This window comes from Bos indicus x Bos taurus, chromosome 8, assembly GCF_003369695.1.
Source record: "Bos indicus x Bos taurus breed Angus x Brahman F1 hybrid chromosome 8, Bos_hybrid_MaternalHap_v2.0, whole genome shotgun sequence".
Lineage (NCBI taxonomy): Eukaryota > Metazoa > Chordata > Mammalia > Artiodactyla > Bovidae > Bos > Bos indicus x Bos taurus.
This window is the reverse complement of record NC_040083.1, coordinates 15,745,388-15,758,072: the sequence shown is the minus strand read 5'-3', so window position 1 is coordinate 15,758,072 and position 12,685 is coordinate 15,745,388. Positions and strand designations below refer to the sequence as shown.

At 36.3% G+C, this 12,685-nt stretch overlaps 1 protein-coding gene across 2 annotated transcripts in view; it reads right to left on the bottom strand.

Annotated features, from left to right (window-relative positions):
• The window catches only part of LINGO2 (leucine rich repeat and Ig domain containing 2), a 1,450,974-nt gene that overhangs the window by 372,613 nt on the left and 1,065,676 nt on the right, over positions 1–12,685 (bottom strand). For both annotated transcript variants that reach the window (XM_027549067.1, XM_027549068.1), the window contains exon 6: positions 3,649–3,807. The gene's annotated coding sequence lies outside the window, so the exon portion shown is untranslated. The remainder of the gene's footprint in view (positions 1–3,648; positions 3,808–12,685) is intronic.

Below are 12,685 nucleotides of genomic sequence, written 5' to 3'. Positions count from 1 at the left end.
ACTTTCATATTTTTATCCAAGATAACCATGCATTCAAAACACTACAGTCCAGCCCCAAACTGTATGTCCCACCTCTGTTTTGATTCATCCCTGTCCTCCGGTATCCAACTTCCATTCTCCAAGCATAACATTGATTTTTACACCATGGTGACTTTGCCACAGTTGCCCCTAGAATGCCTTCATACACATTTCCTATCAATTAAAACTCTCCTCACTTTTCAACTGTGCAGCTGAAGTATCTCTTAAGCCTCGAAGACCTTTTAATACTCCTATCAGTTTTAAACAATCCTTCATTTCAGTTTCTAGAGAATTTTGCTTGAAATGCACCATTAAACTTTTTAGTTCCTTTTGCCTGGAGTGAGCCATTTAGTGTCTGTTTTACTCTGTGTGAACTATTTGAGGACAGGGCTAGGAGGATCACTGATTTGTTTCTGGCCTCATACTGTTTTACGTGTGATTGAGGTTCAAAGGGCTTCCAGGTGGCTCAGACTGTAATGAGGGAGACCTGGGTTCAATCCCTGGGCTGGGATGATCCCCTGGAGGAGGGAATGGCTACCCACTCTAGTATTCTTGCCTGGAGAATTCCATGGACAGAGGACCCTGGTGGGCTACAGTTAATGGAGTTGAAAAGATTCAGACATGACTGAGTGCCTAATGCTTTCATTTGACACTCAAAACATGCTCGGAGGGTAAGTAAACTTGTAGCAAAAAATATGTAACATTCATATGAGGCTTTTCATGATGGAAACAGCGGCCACCCTGAATTCTTAAAATTTTATTTTCAGAAGACCTCAGAATAAGAATGGTGGCACAGGTGAGAATGTCCACACTCTCTGCAGAGGGTAAAGGAGACACTGCCTACACAGGTAGGACTTAAATGCTTTCCATGAACCACCTTGGAGACTACAAATTCCATTACAGGGGGCATCCTGTTATCAGAAGTGCTTTGCAAAATCTGACCTTTTATAGCCTGTCTTTATAGCTTAATATTGCTTCTCTGTACAAGCATTCAGTAATGTAACATTGAGATTAGATAAACTTTTACTTTAAAAATGCTTTAAGAAGGAAAAATTCCTTTTAGGCTAAGGAACAGTGCAAATTTTTATGATTTTTTACAAACTTCCGAGAACAGAATTCATGACTTGACATTCTTTTAACTTTATGGAGAAGGTGACATGCATCACCATAAAAAAAAAAAATGCAACTGCCATTCTTACAACATAGAACAAAAACAAATTTCAAACTAATGTAAGTATAAATCCATAATGTATACAGTTTCTGTTCATTTTAAAAGAGTCATGAATGGATAAGAAAGCTATGGTACATATACACAATGGAATATTACTCAGCCATTAAAAAGAATACATTTGAATCAGTTCTAATGAGGTGGATGAAACTGGAGCCTATTATACAGAGTGAAGTAAGCCAGAAGGAAAAACACCAATACAGTATACTAACGCATATATATGGAATTTAGAAAGATGGTAACAATAACCCGGTGTACGAGACAGCAAAAGAGACACTGATGTATAGAACAGTCTTATGGACTCTGTGGGAGAGGGAGAGGGTGGGAAGATTTGGGAGAATGGCATTGAAACATGTAAAATATCATGTATGAAACGAGATGCCAGTCCAGGTTCGATGCATGATACTGGATGCTTGGGGCTAGTGCACTGGGACGACCCAGAGGGATGGTATGGGGAGGGAGGAGGGAGGAGGGTTCAGGATGGGGAACACATGTATACCTGTGGCGGATTCATTTTGATATTTGGCAAAACTAATACAATTATGCAAAGTTTAAAAATAAAATAAAATTAAAAAAAAAACAACCTAAAAAAAAAATAAATAAAAGAGTCAACCTTTAACTGAGAAAATATTTGAATTCACTGTCAAATCTTTTATGTCCAGAGGCCCCTTCCAAAGTTTTCATTTTTATATAGAACAGTGGAATTTATTATCTGTATATCCTAATCAACAGGACTCACTTTAAAGGACTCTCTAAGAGAAGTTATGTTTCTTTATGATTCTTAGATCAAAAGTATTGCTGTACACTTCTCTCTATATATTGATGACTTATTTCAAAAAATATTCTAAAGAATAAAAACACTTGTCTCACAAATAGAGAAGAGCTCTTTCTTTAATAATTACATTAACACATGATTATTGGCCTTAAAAATAGATTTAATTGCATCCCTCCCCTTTGTGTCTTTCTTATAAGTCTGATGTTTTAACATACAACCCAGTTTTAATGAAAATATTGAAATAAACATAATTAGGATCAAATTTATTTTGGACTAATAAGCTTAAGAATATGGAAGCCTATCATGAAGTGTTCTTACTGTAATTTTTTGCTAGATAACAATGTAATGAAGCATGAAACTAGTTGAGGTTTATCCCACAAATGCATCCTTCTTGTTGATGTCTCTTTTATTTACAGACTTTCAGAACTCTTCCAAATATGGCTAACCCAGTATGCCACAAAACAGGATAAATAGTTACCCACTAACCCAGTTCATCAAATAAGGATTTGTGCCATGAGTTTGGTGATCTATACTATTTCTAACAAATTCAAAAGCCATGACTAATTTGAATTTCAGACTCTCAGGATATCATCTTATAGACAAGTTACTAGGAGATTGAGAAGACATACGTATTAAACTTTAGAAAGTCAATTATTTTCAAGCACTATCAAAATTCTTATATCCAAATAATTATCTTAGCCTATAATTTATTAACTGAGTTCCATTTGCTTTATTTTCAGAAAATAAAAAAGCTGTATTTTAAAAAAACAAACACTCCAACTGTAAGAGTTCAAGTTTTCTAAATGATTAAATTTTACATATATTTTCTGTTTTGATAATTGAACTTAAAGGAAATCTTGATTTGGGATTCATAAAATTTTGATATAAGAGCTCTGATAGTCTTAAAATCAGAAGATAGGAATAATGTAGTTGCCCCAAGTAACTGTTACTAACAAATTTTAATTATGTTATAGAGGAGGAAGAATGTTAAAGAGAAAGATCAGATCTGATAGTTGAAAAGAGGTTCCAGAATGAAACAGACAAAAGTCCCAGAGACAAGTTGAATAAGAGCATGTGTTACATTTTAAATTCCAAAAGCCACAATGGACTAGGTCATTATGTTACCATATCAAATCATACTTAGATGAACAGAATTTAGAATGATAAATACTTTCAAAAAATAAAAGGCAAAATAATGGTATACCTTCTAAACTGGAATAACTTTGAAGCATATATGTAAGATCATATGCTGTAAACTGCAACACTTTCCCTACTCAACCTTCAAAAAGTACAACTGCTTATTCCATTATAGTTCAGAGTAGTTCCTTAAAGAGGAAACTGCCTTAGCTGCAATTTGGGGCTATTGCATTAAACCATCATCCATAGTATCTTGTGTCTGCTTTACGTTATCTTAACTCCTCCCCTCCTCTTGAGAAAAAAGAACTCAATCATTACTATATCCATTCTCCTGAATTCAAGGGAGCACCATTCTTCAACAACCTGTTGAGTGGACTTAGAAAGCAAACAGAGAAGTTACGCATTATTCAATACACCTTGGCAGCACTCTAAAGCCCTTAGAAATGCCTAAACAAATGATAAATGATCAGATGACTCCCTCAAATCTTACCTGGTTTACTCTTTTTAGAAATCCGACCCTTGCTGTCTACCATGCAAAGCTCTTGACCACTGGATGAAATCCAAACTGGGTAGTAGATCATGATAATTCCAACACGTCATGGGCAGCAGCATCTCTCAGAATCCCACATGTCATCTCCTTGAAACAAACCTGCAACAAACAAGGCATTTTTTTCATCTAATTGAAAAATAGGGAACCATGTCCTTGGTCCAGGAGGCATCACTACTTGATCAATAAGGGAATCATAAAGGAGTGTATGAGGAGCAATAAATGCCACTCAAGATGCTGATAAACATTAAAGCCAATAGACCAACATTTATGTGCTACAGAAGGTGTTTTGGCAAGAGTGCATGTTCCTCTTCATGTTACTATAGATCTATTTAAGCTGTCGGTGTAAATAAATATTATTGATACTAAAACTCACACATTTTATAGTGCATACCTCTTCTCCTTCATGTAGGTGACCACTTGGAGTACTCAAAAGTATTTTTCTGACTCTATTCATAATATTCTCAGGGTAACTGGTAATGAGGTTCAACAGGACAAAACTCATCAACAGCTAGAAGAAAATCCACATAATGACCTAGATCAAGGACACTTACATCTGTGAGTTCCGACATTCCACTTCAATATTCCCAACATAAAAATTAAAACATGTCTGCATGATAGTGTATGAGGAACACCTCTGATGAACATATATAAGGGGCTTCAAATTCAGCAGCCTCCATGATCCAAATCAAGATAGACCACACCAGACAGTCACCAACACAAACATGCGGTAGCCACAGTCTGTACACAAAGGAACGACCAGAAACCAGGAAAGTAATTAGATAACTAATATTGGGGCAATCTACCACACATTTAATGCTTAAACTATTTATACTCATATGAGTAAATATGGTATTTAATCTTCATAAGCATCGTTAGCTTCCATTTAAGGAGATAAAACTCCATGTATAATCAACAACTCCTGATTGTACGATTGCGTGGATACCTGGCACACAAATAACTGTGTTCCATAGAAATTTAGAAGGATTCTAAATGGATAGATTTCTTTATTGGTCTTCCCAGGGTAGGCTTTAAGAATGACTAGATATTTTTTTAGCTACCACAACCATATTTAGCTATGTATATACTAAAACATTTATTATTATTTTATTTTCTAAATGGTGCAGCAGAAATGGTTGAGAGGTTGTTCTAAGCTGGTAAGGGGACTCATGTGAATGGTTATGTGTGGCAGATTAATGAACACAGGTGCAAAGACTGGCTTTAACAAGATACAGAATTATATATCCTTATGGATTTGTAATTAGAACTTCAACTAATATTCCCAGAAGTCCATGTGGAAACTTCACTAGAAGACACGGTAGTGAGATCTATATTTGTGCCATTTCAGCAAGAATGGTCATGTCTGATTCTTTGCGACCCCGTGGACTGTAGCCTATCAGGCTCCTCCATCCATGGGATTTTTCCAGGCGAGAGTGCTGGAGTGGATTGCCATTTCCTTTTCCAGGGGATCTTCCCGACCCAGGAATCGAACCCAGGTCTCCCGCATTGCGGGCAGACGCTTTACCGGCTGAGCCACCAGGGAAGCCCAAGATAGCAAGGGGTTAAAGTCAAATGCATACATCAGAATAAAATGCAACACTTCAAAGTAAGTCCTTAAAAATCAAGACATGTGTACCTGGACATTAAGTGACCATTGTGCAATTCAAAATTCAAGTGCTATGTTGATGCTATTCATATCAAACATAAATACCCATACATACACATAACAGTTGAAATTGTCAAAGCTACTGATCCAAGCTCTGGTATTGATGAAGCTAAAATTTTAGTTAACTTCTGGACACAAATGCTCTAAATTATTTTACTTTTCTTCTTAGAGGATACTCTAAGAGTTATCAAATCAAGTCTTTTATAAAACAGATCTGTTTCCATGAGTAGTAATCCTTTCCTGTCTCTTGGGGGAGAATCAGGGTATTAGAAGAAGTCATATACAGGTAGGCTAAATGTCAGGCAAGTGGAAATTAAACATCATCTTCAAGCTACCAAACTGACTTTGAAGTGAGGGATCTTTGAAAGCTAGTTGGTTTGGAAGGACCCACCTGTGACCTAATGTGATTCCTAAAACTTTAGTTCTGCCACTTACTATACAAGAGTGAAACTAAGTAAATCAGCGTAACTATTTGCTTTCTAAAATGGCTTTATCTCACCATACATAAATGATGTTATTGATCCCTTCTTTGAATGGATAGGTTTTCTGTGTATGTTTTAAGTAATGAAAAGATTTTCTACTGACCATTGACCTCTAATTCATTCATTAACCCACTTATTCTTTCCACAGATTTTAACTGAGCACTTCAGTTGTGCCACCTAAGGGGTTAGGTACCCAAATACACAATGAAAACACACTTATTCTTCCCATAAAAAATTTACTATTTATTCTATTCTGATTTGCTGACATATACTGGTACCCAAGAAAGGCAGCAACATTAGACCAAATTAAAATAATTGGTTTTATTTTATATGCCAGCCACTATATGATCAGACAAAGGGGTTATTAAGTTTGCCAGTGAGCAAACCATTATAGACCAAGGGCTACAACACAAAACGACTGACTTACCCAGTCAACTTGTATACAGTTTGTACCGGATGTGATGGTTCTGTGTCACTCTCAAGCCCACTAACTGAGTGAGTCATGATGATTCAAAAAATCCAACCAATTAGGTTCTGACAGTACATTGACATTTCTGGCATCCAGCACAGAGTCAGTGCCTCCCGCATGTGTGTATTAGGCGTTGCAGTACAATCTTATGTGGCCTGTGTCACAAGTCAACAGATTTCGGTGCAGGTACTGTTACACAACACATTGCTTCACATGATGTTTGTAATATTATTTTCTCAAAGAGGATATATCGCATTAAATGCATGTATTTTCCTCAAAGAGAAGTTCATGAGATGTTCATAAGAAATGCTAATTCCACAACATTGACTTGAATTTTCAAGACCAATTTTTAGAGTGAAAAAAATACAAAACTTTTCACTTTCCTCCCTTCAGATATGATACTGAATAGGAATATGGAAACAAAAGACACAGATTATACTTCTAAAAATGCTCTTTAGAAGTTAAGGAAAAAAATAAAGACATTTTACTAAAATCAATGGCTTCCAAATGGTTCCATTTTCCTCTATTTTCTCATCTTTTGTTTTTTGGATCTCTGCTTATACTGAAACTAGTTTGAAAACACTTTTAAAAATAAATGTTATTCTTATTTTTGAGAGATTTGTATTCTTTAAAAATAATTTTGAATGAGTATATTATATCGTATATAATTTATACCTCAATAATGTTGACTTACAACTTTTAAATGCATTTTTTATCATGTTCAGGGAGGTTCTAGATAGGGGCATGAGATACAGAACCTATTGACAAAATACTGTTGTATTTGAATCTAAAACAAGTCTCCAATCAATTTTTTATAAAGTAGAAGAAATTCAACATTCACAGACCCTACTTTCTTGTTTCTTGGTCTGGCCTTAAGTGCTCTGTAGTTGAATTTTGGTCTTCTTTGTCTTTCTTTATGCATACTACTCCTGTCCTTCTAGTTTATCTTATTGCTTGGAAGAAAGCTTTCCCCAGGATCCCTCTAGCACTGAGGCACATATTTCATAAGACATTGATTTGTACTTGTTGATATGATGCTTTTTAAACTTTATCTCAGGGATGTGCTTCATGACCACCATGGACACGTTGCAAAGCCCTCTGGTATCCAACGAAACCATAGGAATGCTCAGCATTCTATGAGCTCAGTGCATTTGTTAAATGACTGTTTGGTACATTTTGCAAGCCTTGTATCTAAGTCACTCATTTTCCTGCATAAACCTCAAGAATACAAGCATCAAGAATGTAGGAATAGGTAGGTTATCAGTGATTAAAGTTATGAAGCTTTTGGCCTTATGTATTTCAAATCTGTACCCTTTGATCAGTGATATTGGAAAAGGAAAGATGCCACTATTTTTTAAGTACCAGATTCATTGCTTCTAGCTTCTTTTCTTTTTCTTCATTTAGTCAAATGTAAACATTATAGATTATTTCCCAGCAGGCAGGGGTGGGTAATTAACAAAAATCACTGTTAACTGCTATCTGCTTTATATATAGTTTCTCATTTAATTGTCTCAAAAACCATGTGAAGTAAGTATTACAATAATGTCCAACTTATGGTGGTGAAAATAAAGATCAGAGATTTTAAATGATTGCCCAAGGGCATAGAGCTTCTGAAAAAGAGAGCTGGGTGTGCAGTTAATTGATACTATGGTACTGTCAGTTTTAAATTCTTATAAACTGAATTTGCGAGATTTTCTCAATCTACTGATGAAAATCTGAGTGTCTGGGAAATGAAGTGACATCTCAGAGATCATAAGATCATAGCAGGTCTGGATGAATACTCAAACTCATGATGTCCCTGTCTTTCTAATACACCACTCTCTTACCCAGCTTTCTACACATGGTGTCTAAACAACTTTATAGATCTCCAATTCAGTTGTGTTTAAAGAACCATGTTTGGGGTAGGTTTTATTTTAGAAAGAAGATGCCAAAGCCAATAAACAAAATAACAGGATTTCCGAGTACTCAGTTTTAACGGAGCTTAAGTTTCTGAAATCAACAAATGATATCGTTCTCTCTCTCTCTTGAGCCAATTTATTTCCCAATGGAAAAAATATATAGACACCAGGAGAAGAGTGTGTTGATGGATTGTGACAAAGTGTATGATTAGATTGAACTATAAATAACACAGTGGTGTTTTGCTGATGCCCATTTGGTATGTTTAGCTCTGTTATTAGTAATTGCATGCTTAAAATAATATTCTAAGATATCCAGTTAATGTTTTTATTTCAGAAGCCCAGCAGGCAGCCTCTTAAGTGACATAAAACAAAATCTAGGGTAATTCAATCTACATCTGAGAAACCAGTGCCTGATACGCAAACAGTTCTTTGTGTCTGCTCAAAGACACCTAATTCTGAATTGATTATGACCTAGAAAATGCCAATTAAGAATGTCCACATTCTTCCTTGATTTTTTTTAAAGGAGGGATTCTATTACACTCACAAATTCTCCACAAATGAAACATGTCTCCATTCTTTTTCACTCCTTTCCTGTTCTCACTTTTCTCCATTCCTTCCTTCCCCTCTTCTCCTTTTCTGTTCCTTCACTATCTTCTCTTCCTTTTTTTCTTCCATACTTCCTTCAATCCTTCCTTTGGTTTCCTCCCTCTTTGTCTTTTCAGCTCAACAGAGTTTTAAGAACCTGTTAAGTTCTAGTAATGTGCTAGGCTCTGAGGATAAGGCAAGTACAGATTCAGTTCAAGAGGGAGGGGACACATGTATAGCTATGGCTGATTCACGGTGATGTATGGCACAGGTCAATACAATATTGTGAAGCAATTTTCCTTCAATTAAAAGTAAATAAGATTGGGAAACTAAATAAAATAATTAATTTAAATTTAAAAAAGAAAGCATAAAAAGATAAAAGATAAAAAAAATAAAAGATTCATGTACTACCCAGGTATTGCCCATAGTCTACTAGGACGGACAGAGAAGTAAGCTGATTTATTATGGAAGAGGGGCAGGGATCAAGCCTGTATTAACTTTTCCAGAATATGTCAGCCTAGAGTAGAAAAACAGTGCATATCTTGACTCTAGGTGGCTTGGTCTGGTCAAGTGAGAACTTACAAACAAAACTGAACCCGAAAGTTCCCAAATACCTCACATTCTGAGTTTTCTGTATTTCCCTGGTAGCTCAGATGGTAAAGAGTCTGCCTGCAGTGTGGGAGATCCGAGTTTGATTCATGGGTCAGGAAGATCCCCTGGAGACGGAAATGGCAACACACTCCAGTATTCTTGCCTGGAAAATCCCATGGACAGAGGAACCTTGCAGGCCATAGTCCATGGTGTCGCAAAGAGTCAGACAAGACAGAGTACCTAACACACTGAGCTTTCTGTGGCTTAGGAAGGGATCTTACAAATACCCAGGCCTTACAATCAAATGTCTCAGGGTCAGTCACACGACTCAAAGATGAACACAGCTTGGTTGACTACAACCAGAAGCCAAATGGAGAGTCAATGGTGAAGTGAAGAAAGCAAGCTTAGCCTAAGAGCATCATAAACATATTAAACACTGCTTTTCCAGAGAGAACACTCTTGTTAACAGGTTTTGGTCACTTGTCACCAGTTTAAGATGCTGCTTTACAACTATTGAAGAGTCACTGCCCATTGCTGTCTACACGTTGGTCCCATTTCCCCACCTATTGGCAAAATCCATGGTAGGTAAAGATTTCTCAAGAAATCTTTCTAGTGGAGGAAAAAAGTCCTTTGTATTAGCTTGTTAAAATCATCAAAAACTGCATTTCATACTGTAGATTCCTGGGCACCACTCCAGAATGAAACTCCATTTTTGGAGTGAAATTGGAAATTCTGCAAATGACAGTTCCCTAGATTGTACAAAGATGCATTAGTGTTTAAGAATCATTATTGGTGATTTAAGAATCACTATTAGTGTTTAAGAATCACTATTAGTGTTTAAGAATCACTATTCTAGAACAAAGCCTGTTTTGGGCATTTCTAAATATGGTCCCACAAGTTTTAATTTATAACATCTATTTCTCTTTTACTTTCAAATAAATACATCTATTTTGGAAAAAATATTCTTCCTTGAATTGAATAAATTGAGAAATTTCCTTTAAAGATCCACCCTTTTTCTTCAAATATTAAAAAAAATGTATTTTAATGTTCCATATGTGTGCAATCTTCATCACTCTTCTTATTTAATATAACTTTAATTTTTGATAACTAAAAAGACTTCCTAAGGATAGAAACCATTATCGGCATCTGGAATCATTGTGGATAGTACAGATTAGTCATAATAAGGAAGGAGGAATCAAGTTCTCTTTGGTATAAGGCAGCACTGTACCTACAATGGGAAATAAGAAATGAAGGGAGCATAGTGATCTCAGGACAACTTCCCTTTCATGGAGAAGTTTATTCTCTCTACATGACCACCCTCAATAACAGTCCACAGACGGCAGGAGTCTGACAGCGATTACTGAGGGGATCACATTCACTTCCTGATGGGATGCACTCAGCACTTTTGAGATGCCACAGCTCCTTTCAGAGGAGTGGTGGTGGTGGTTGTAGGGTATTTCAGGAGTTAGAGAGCATTTGAGAAAGAAGGGTTAGGAAAAGAACACATAATTGGCAGGCAACCACTGTGAATTAATGTGTTGTGGTGGATGCTTTACTCATGTGTTCATTTCATCATTACAGCAAACCTAGGAGACAGATGTGATTATTCCTGCCTGGTGACCGAGAAAACCTAGAATCACTGAGGATAAACAGCTTGCCTAGGGTCAAAAAGCCAAGAGGGAGAAGCAGAATTTACACTTCTGACTTCTTAGTGGCATCAGCCATGTTTTGTTCAAATAGAATATGTTATAGATTGTCCTATGAATTTGCTTTTATAATCACTTCAAGAATAAACCCAGGTAGACCATTTCTCTCTTTTATTTGTATTTCTAGACTTTCCCTTTTCTGAACACTTTGCCCAACATCAGGTATATACACATAAAATACGAGAGAGAGAATGCCATGTTTGTTTGTTTTTGGCTGTCCAGGAACCAACACATTCCTCTTCCAATTAGGTCCCTGATTTTTGTTAGGAAAGTAGGACAGAGCTTGAATGCTGTATTATTATTGTATTCTGCATTATTAACATAAGGATAATCTTGAAGGGAAGGGGAAGCCTTCTTTCTATTGCTGCCGGGGAATGAGGGGAGCACAGATGTGATATAAACTTGGATGCTTAAGGGAATGATACATAAATAAATATATGACATATATACACATATTATATATATATAGCTACATATATATTATATGTGTGTGTGTGTGTGTGTGGTAAAGAATCTGCCTGCCAATGCAGGAGACACAGGAGACGAGGGCTGGATCCCTGGGTCAGGAAGATCCCCTGGAGGAGGAAATGGCAACTCACTCTAGCATTCTTGCCTGGAAAGCCTCATGGACAGAGGATCCTGGCAGGCTACAATCCATGGGGTCACAAAGAGTTAGACACGACTAAGCAAGTGTACACACACATGTGTTTTATATATATATACATACATATATATATATATATATATATATATATATATATATATATAAAGTGACTAAAAGAGTAGGTTTTCCTGCAATGTGACAATGTTTATTTTTTCAGCTCCTACCTTCCCTTCCACGTTCTTTTCCACATGCCTATTTTGTAAAGTCTGAATCTCCTTTGGCTAAGTTCATTTTAATGTTTAAGAGAGCCAGCATTATTTTCCAATACTTGTAACTAAAAATCCTGACTGACACAGAATTTTGTTTTTTAAAATTGATAAGAAATCTGCTAGGACTCAGCTAGGAGACTGACCCAAAGTAATATGAAGCATGTCAAAGAGAATAACAAAGAGGAAAGAAAATCAGGGGGAAAAAAATACTGAATAGAGAGACTGTGGCTGAAGTTATGATGTATTTAGAAAAATTACCAAAAACAAGTACAAAAACAAAAGCCAGAAAGACAGTGTCTGGTAAATTTCAAATCAATGTTTTAAGGAGAATGTTGAGAATGACTTCCAGATACAATTAGATAGCTAGCACAACTATTCAATAAAGATACATTAAATTTAAAGTGATTTGCTTCACAAACAAATGGAAAATGAAATTTAAATAATGATGGTACTGATGAAACTGTCTAGAGGGCAGCAATGGAGATGCAGACATAGAGAACAGACTTTTGGACTCAGTGAGGGAGAGAGAAGGGTGGGATTATTTGAGATAGTCAGGATGAAACATACACATTACCATATGTAAAGTACATAGCTAGTCTGGGGCTCTGTGACAACCTAGAGGGATGGGATGGGGAGGGAGGTGGGGAAGAGGTTTAAGAAGGAGGGGAGATATGTATACCTATGGCTGATTCATGCTGATATATTGCAGA